Source organism: Magnolia sinica, chromosome 19, assembly GCF_029962835.1.
Source record: "Magnolia sinica isolate HGM2019 chromosome 19, MsV1, whole genome shotgun sequence".
Taxonomy (NCBI): domain Eukaryota; kingdom Viridiplantae; phylum Streptophyta; class Magnoliopsida; order Magnoliales; family Magnoliaceae; genus Magnolia; species Magnolia sinica.
This window is the reverse complement of record NC_080591.1, coordinates 66,259,784-66,268,513: the sequence shown is the minus strand read 5'-3', so window position 1 is coordinate 66,268,513 and position 8,730 is coordinate 66,259,784. Positions and strand designations below refer to the sequence as shown.

At 39.4% G+C, this 8,730-nt stretch overlaps 1 non-coding gene across 1 annotated transcript; it reads left to right on the top strand.

Annotated features, from left to right (window-relative positions):
- The first annotated feature begins 265 nt into the window (after window positions 1-265).
- On the top strand, window positions 266-372 carry LOC131235933 (small nucleolar RNA R71). Its single transcript, XR_009166444.1, has one exon. It is a non-coding gene; the product is annotated as a small nucleolar RNA R71 (small nucleolar RNA).
- The last annotated feature ends 8,358 nt before the right edge of the window (window positions 373-8,730 follow it).

Genomic DNA, 8,730 nt, shown 5'->3' with positions numbered 1-8,730 from the left:
GAGCGTAGTCACTTTACACTTGAGATCATCCTCTTCTTTCAAGAGATATAATCCACCTTTCTCCTTTAATTGAGTCGGCCTAGACGTGGTGTTCGCCATTGGGTAATAGTCCCATGATTGTGTTTTTTCAGCGAGACTATCGAGGTAATCCCATACCTCGTCAACATCTTTGTTGATGAACTCTCCATTACACATTGTCTCGACCATTTGGCGCATGGAAGATGTCAGTCCATCGTAGAAAAAATTTGTAATGCGCCACGTTTCAAATCCATGTTGTGGGCATGAACTGACCAAATCTTTGAACCTTTCCCAACATTGGAAGAATGTTTCATCTTCCTTTTGGGCAAAGTTCATGATCGCTTTTCTGAGGGTAATCGTTTTATGATGTGGGAAGAATTTTTTTACGAATTCCCTCTGCATATCGTTCCATGTGCCAATGGATCTAGGACGCAGTGAATGTAACCACGTCTTAGCTTTCTCCTTTAAGGAAAAAGGAAAGAGTTTCAGCCTAATTGTATCCTCAGATACATTAGGAAAACATAATGTAGCTATAATCTCATCGAACTCTTTCAAATGTAAATATGGACTTTCTGATTCAAGTCCATGGAATTTGGGAAGGAGTTGGATAACTCCTGGCTTGATGTCCATTTGTCCCGTGTTTTCAGGAAAAATCATGCATGAGGGCATACTCACTCCCGCCGGTTGTAGACAATCTCGTAAAGTACGAGGCGGGGGTGCCTGTTGCACCTCATTTTCATCTTGGGTATCCTCCACCCTGGGTGGAAGTGGAGGAGGTTGGTCTTCAGCCATAACTTCAGTTAACTCAGAGGATTTCGAGCGGTGTCTAGTCCTGCGATGGATAGTCAACCCCTCAACCAATCCTCCTTCAGTCAGGAGACGTCGAGTGTCGTCACGGGCCCACTTGGACATGAAAACACTCGCAGCCCTTAATTAAAAACCTAATCCTAAGAAAGGAAACGAAAAACTAGAAAGAAAGAGAGAGTTGGAAAGAAATTACCAAATTGAAGCCCCTAAGTTAAGGACCTGCAAAATAAAATAAAAATAAGTTAGATTCTAAAAAGGAGAAAAACAATCTTTTAAAAGAAAAATAACAGTAAATTAATTTCTAAAAGAAGGTATTCTTAAAAGAAAGTGAAAATTTCTAAAGTAAATTAGGGAAGATCTAAACTAGAAAGTAAATTATTAAAAGAGAACTAAAAAAATAGAAAGTAGGGAAGGAGCTTACCGAATTAGGAATTTCTATCTTAAAGGCCTACAAAATAGGAAGGTTAGTTTCTAAACAAAAATTCTAAAAATAAATTAGGAAACAAATTAGATTCTAAGATTAGAAAGTTACTAAAAATAAAAGTAGAAAATTAATTAAGAAATAACCTAGTTCTAAGAATAAACTATTTCCTACAGATGGGAGGATACTAGAATTAGAAAATTTATAAAATTCAAACCCTAATTCTAAAAAGTAGAAAAAGTAAAGAGATTATGAAGGAATTACCAATTTATGGACTTATGTCAGGATCCTACAATATGCAAACAAGTTAGTTTCTAAGAATAAAATAAAATAAAAACTTTTAGCCTAAAGTTAGTAAAATCCTAATCCTAACCTAATTCTAAAACTAATTAATTTCAGAGAATCGTAACCGTCAGTCCCCGGCAACGGCGCCAAAAACTTGTTCACTCCCCAAGTATAGGGTTGTGATGTAGTAATAAACTCGGTAAGACCGAGGTCGAATCCACAGGGACTGAAACTTGTACGTTTCCTGAAACTAGGTAGAAATAGAACTAGACTAAGATGTGATCTAAACCAAATAGAATTTAGCAAATAATTGTGGAATAATTATCTAAAACTTTAAGGAATTCAGAGGAAGGAAACTAGGGATTCAGAGGATCCACTTGTAGAGATCAGGAAGATCTTATGCTTGCATCAATGTTTATAGAATTCAAACTGAACTTACTTGATCTGGTTTTCAAGAGATGAAAGGTATATGAATTAGAATGGATTCCATCATCTAACCATGCCCAGGAGACAAAGCAAACAACAGGATTAAACTAATTACCAACCAATCAACAATGTATGAGGATCAGGAAGGGTACTGTCATCCTACCATGCCCATGGAGCAATGATGAACAACAGGGCTTCCTGACTTCATAAACATAAAAAAAAGGAAAGAAATATTCAAAGCCCTTGCAATCCTATTGTAATTTCAGTCACAACAGACCATTAAAGGCTAGGAAAAATATTCCTTTAATAATTAAATATATCAAATTCAGTTTATGAATTAAAGGCATGAAACAATATCTCCCATCTCGCTACAGGCTTCACCTCTTAGCCCTAGCTAAGAGGTTTAGCCGACCATGATTAGGCTCAACATCCTCAAAGAAATAATAATTAAAAAAAAAAACAGTAGTAGAAATAAACAATTAAGAAAAATACTACTCCCTCTCTCCCTGTCTCTGCTCCACAGCTGCTTCTCCTTTAATCCCCCGAACCAAGCCAAGCTCTCCTCCTTCAATCCTTTCTCCCTCTCCCGTTCCACGTTCATTCTCTCTTTATTTCACAGGTACGAAGAGAGTCCATTCGTTGCTGGGATCCGCGGAAAATTTACGCAGCCAGCTATTCAAACCGCCTGCGTAGGAACGCAGCCTGACTCGCGTTTGGAATGTGTTTGCAAGACAACGATCTTCCTTGGAGTAAAAACTTCTGCATGGCTAGGGTAAAGACCCACTTATAAGGACTTTGAACGGTCTAGATCAGCAGTCCGGCAGTGATAAAGATCACGGAATGCCCCACAAATCTCGGATTTCACGGTCGTGCGCGGGCTGCGTAAACAGAGCCCGAATTGTCGACGCTGGACTCTCGGTGGGGCCCGCTTTGGCTATCTTTCAAGAAATCCACACCGTCCACCGGATTACTTAAGAAAAACTATTCAGACTTGATCGATTTTGGGTTAAAACCATGGTGGCCCACAGTTTATTTTATTACACCGTCTATTCTGTGTTTTGAAATATCAACAGCCACCTGCACTTCATTCCGCGATTCCGACACCTAGGCCATGTTTATAGGGCCCTTTTACCCTTGATGGACGATCCCGATTATCTGGAACATGGACCATGGTGGCCCACAAATTCCGTCCGCAAGCTCTGTTGCGAAACAGAGCTTTCACGTCAACGCTGTGAAAGTCGGTGGGGCCCATAATCAGTGTCAACTTGGAAATCCACCCCGTCCATTGCAATCTCCTCAAAATACCAATTGGAAAGGGCTGGTTTTAATCCGCCGTTGATGAAGCCCACGAGATATTCACTCCACCGTCCGTCTTGCGTTGGTCGGTTGAAGACGTGTTTGTGTGCACATGGGACGAAAAGGCAACCTTGGCATGGGTTAAAGCTCACATTCGGACACCATGGATGGTCCAGATCTAATATATAAGTGATGGGTGGGGCCCACAACCAAGAACCGGCGATCGACGTCAAGACGCTGTTGCGTTTTAATTTTTGGAAGAAGAAGTCGGTCAAGGGTTGGTTTGACCGACTCTTCGTTTCGGTGCACGGCTAGTGCACTTGTGCACTATGCACACTCATACTCCAGTGGGGTCCATTATGATGTTTTCGAGAAATCCGCTCGGTCTATCCATTTTGTCAGCTCATTTAAACGGTTGAGACCAAAACTGGAGAATATCCAGATATCAGGTGGGTCCCACTTAAGGATTTAAGGAGCTGATCTATCCGTTGGGCCGCTTCCACAGTGATCCAATGGCTGATTTTTTATGTGTACGATTAATTTATGGTCCCAATCCCATGTATGAAGTTTCGAGCCAATCGGATGGTGGGAACGCTGTAATCTTGCATTCTGCTTAACTTTCAGGCCATTTGAGCTTCAGTTTCTCGATTTTTTCTGATCTCGGCTGTGTAGAATCGTCGATCCCAATCCCCAGGAGTCCGTCCCCTGCTTTTGTGACATCGGAGTGCCGAATCCACGCTTTTAATACCCAATTTCAGTTTAAGCTCCTGATTGCATCCTGCAACAAAACACAATTAAAACCGGGCGTTAAACAGTATCATACCCGTAAATCCAGGTAATAAATGGGGTCTAATATGTAATATTTGACCCTCAACATCGAGGACTTGTGACCTCTACCATCACCAACCAATGCTCCAAAGCTTGATCTAAAACCACTACCAAATGAGCTTGAGTATGTATACTTAGGTGAAAATGAAACTTATCCTGTAGTGATCTCTTCATTTTTAGACAAGGATCAAGAGATTAAATTGTTGAATGTTCTAAGGGACCATAAAGGAGCCTTGGCTGGACCATTTCTAACATTAAGGGTATAAGCCCTTCCATACACACCCATCAGATCCACCTCAATGAGGATGCCAAACTAATTAGATAACCTTAAAAGCATCTCAATCCAAACATGATGGAAGTTGTAAAAAATAAGGTGATCAAATTGTTGGATGTGGGAATCATCTACCCAATATCCGATAGTGTTTGGGTGAGTCCAACCAAAGTAGTTCCAAAGAAATCTGGAATAACTATTGTGCAAAATTCTAATAATGAACTCATACTAACACGTGTCTCCACAGGTTGGCGTGTTTTCATTGACTATAGAAAATTGAATACGGTCACAAAGAATGACCATTTCCCTCTAATATTCATTGATCAAGTTTTAGAGAGGGTAGCAGGTCACTCTTTCTGTAGTTTTCTTGATGGATATTCCGGATATAACCAAATAGAGATAGCCCTAGAAGACCAAGAAAAAACTACGTTCACTTATCCATTTAGCACGTTTACTTTCAAACGGATGCCATTTGGATTATGCAATGCCTTAGCAACTTTTTAATAGTGTATGTTAAGTATTTTTTCAAATATGATTGGAAAGTTTCTTGAGGTTTTCATGGATGACTTCTCTTTATTTGGGAATAGTTTTGAGAAATGCCTTAACAATTTATCTCTTATCTTATCTAGGTGTGAAGAGAAGCACCTTGTCTTAAATTGGGAGAAGTGTCATTTCATGGTTTAAAAAGAAATTATTTTAGTCCATGTTATCTCCAAAAATGGAATCGAGGTAGATCGCTCAAAAATCAATATTATTGTTAATCTACCTATTCCCTGAACGGTTAGAGATATTAGATTACTTCTACGGCATGCCGGTTTCTATAGAAGATTCATCAATGACTTTAGTGCCAGTACTAGACCCTTGACAAATCTTCTCCAAAAGGATGTCTCATTTAAGTGGACAGATGCGTGTGCAAGTGCATTTAATAAAATTAAATCATCCCTTACCACTGCACCTATCATGTCACGCCTCAAACTCGGAAACCAGATTCACAAAATTTTCAGTCACCGAATCTGGTGCTGACAGCCTCCGTGGTACCCTATTCTCGACTTCCAGCTCCCATGCGCGAGGTTCCGATCCTGGGATTCTATAAGGAAGATTTTCAAGGTGAATTTTGTTATTATTATTAAAGGAGGATAACCACAAGTGTACCCAAGTCATAAAACATCATCACCATATATCTACTATTATAATCTTTAAGTATAGTGTTGAAAGGAAAATACATGATATAACAAAACTCTAAAAGATCGGGCACATGCTCTTGCCTCAATGCTGTTATGGTATAGTATAACCTGCACGTAACGAACGTACATAAGCTTACTACAAAGCTTAGAGAGTGTGTGCGTGTGTGCACAATGAATGTGCCAAGCATACAAATATCAGAGTAAGCGAAAAGATGGAGGCCAAACTGGCAAGTCCATAAATACCATTAACCCTATCCAGGCTATGCGATGCAAAGACATACTAGGTCAAATGTCATATGCTGAGGATACAATGCAATATGCAAATCTTAACAAGTCCATAAATACCATCAGCTATATTCAGGCTATGCGATGTAAAAGACATGGTAAGTCAAATGTCATATGCTGAGAATGCAATGCAATATGCAAATCTTGACAAGTCCATATATACCATCAGCCATATTCAGGCTATGCGATGTAAAAGACATGGTAAGTCAAATGTCATATGCTGAGGATGTAATGCAATATGCAAATCCTAACAAGTCCATAAATACCATCAGTCATATCCAGGCTATGTGATGCAAAAGGAATGACAAAGCTAGTGTGTGTAGTCAAGATGATAGTACGTGGTATCGCAAGTTGTGGGGTTCATCACAAGGGACTTCTATCCAAATCAGCCTCATACTTGATTTGGATAGCTACACTCAATGTGGTAAACTCCTGATCTCAGGTTAGTCGCGTACCTAACCAAAATCATGGCCATTACGAATGTGCACATAATGATTTAGTTACGCACCACCAGCCTGAGTGGATAGTGAATGAATGAGTCAAATGTTGAACATGCAATTCCTACTCAGTAAGTCCACATTTCAGTACAGTTATCATCACCAGGGTCTAGTACACACCAACATCGGTTGCTGCCCCATCGGGTGCATGACCAAGTGAGTGGAAGAGACATCACTATTCACCTTGCCAGTGGTATGCCAATGCCCAACCGGCTCGTCGATAGCAAACCCATTTACGAGCTGGTCAAACTCAACCTAGCTTACAGCCCCCTACCCTCGGGCAGATAAGGTCACACCCCTTTCCAACTGACCACGAACAGCGGGAGACGCAGCCTACTGGTATTTGACACTCGGACGCTCATGTTATCCACTCGATCTCGACGTTGAAGCATCCTGTTAGCCCTCAGGGTTTAGGGACTTTCACTCAAGGACATCCTTAGCGCCCCAATGCTAGAACAGATATTTTTGATGTCCAGTCTGGCCACCTACGATATGCCAGTGGAGGCCACAACCCTGATGTCACTAGGGTGTAATGCAAATGCATCATGCAATGCTTGAATGCATGAGTCCATCATCTGAGTCATGCAACCATGTCATGCAAGTCATACATACATGCAGGATGACCCCATATCTTATGGGTTTCCTGAAAGTGTCTCAAGCATGTAAAGTCATCAATGCGGCCTTGCCACGCATAGGCAAGCCAAAAATCATGAATTAGCCATCATCCAAGTCATGCACACATGATACGAATGAGATATGATAACATACAATCATAACCACTATGCATGAGGTGTGTAATACCATATCAAGCATAAATCAAGGCTAAATCAATATAAAGTAATGTTAACTCGAATGTAAAAGCAATGTTACATCTAACATAAAATAGTGTCACATCAATATAAAGAAAGCACTATGTCAACATAATGGAAGTGTTATAGCAATCATGAGCATAAACATCGCATAAATCACTAAGGTAATACTACATAAATTATCAAGGAAGTATTGTACCAACACACATGTAAAATATCGCACCACATGAAAATTCATCATTCATAACAGTTAGAACCTATTTGGAAACCAAGTTTATCGAGGCCCATAGGGCTATACTTAAGTGGTCTTTCGAGCTAATGGGCCCACTTAGCAAGCTTGCACCTAAGCAGCGAAAACATATAACTATCAGCATCCAAACGGGATAACAAATTATAGATTCCATAAAAAATCATAGTGGGCCCGAAATGGTCATTAAAGTGGGCCCTACAACTATCCCTAAGCAAGGCCCAAGAGGGCTGCTCGCAACCAACCAAACACAGGCCTATAATGGGCTCAATACATGGAATGTGTGGAACCTAAATGGTGGTTCAATGGTGGAAACACGAGATAAACCACAGGTTTGGCCCATGGTACGGCCACTACATATTGAAAAGGCTAAGCTATACGTCTCAGAGGGGGGGTGAATAAGACTATGCCAAATTAAAAAAATAAATGCGAAATTTAAAGAATGATAGCACAATCAAATAGGAAATAAGCACAAGTAAATAGCAACCTTAAATGTACTAGTCTTGAGAAGTTGATACAAACTTAGTTCTAAGGACAACCTAACACCAAAAACCAAAGGCTTATGGCAGGACAACCTTACTAGAACGTTTGTAAGTGTCAAAAATTCAAACCAATAAAGAGGCCAAGGAAATAGCAAATAAAATAAACTAAGTTATTACAACATTCCCACAAGTGCATAAAATAAATTACACCATTCACCACAAATGCTGAAAATAAATTACAACATTCACACACATAGGCACATTCAATCATCCACCACAACTTCAAAAATTATAGTGGTTCGCTTGTGTGTACACCAACTGTTAGAAAACAGCCACACAACTACTCCACTCCCAATATCCAATCCCTCGGGATATTAGCGTTCACTATGAAAAAGGTTTTCCAAGATTCACCTTAAAACCTTCACAATTGTGTCTTTGATTAAGCTTACACAATTCCAAAAACCCCACACTCTAAGATTTTCTGAATCACCTCAAACAAACCAAAAGGAGATTTTTCTTACATAACCTCAAAAACTTTTAAAAAAAAAAAAAAAGAATGTACAAAATGTAAATATACTTATCTGAAAATTCTCCTTTGAAGAAGCCCGGTAAAATCGATCTGATATAGACGAAGATGTTCAATGTCCAGTCTCACAGATGAAAAGGTTCTAATTCTAAATAATTTTTAAATTAAATTAACCTGGGCTAGCTTGATTTGATTTTGATCTCAAAAGGGGAAAACACAAATCCCTTCTTAAAGTAAGATTGGAATAAAGATCTCAAAATCAATTAACAAAAGCAAATTAAAGAGAATATTAAATAAACACAATATAGCTTTAAAATATCACAAAATTATCTCTCAGAGTGGTGTCTT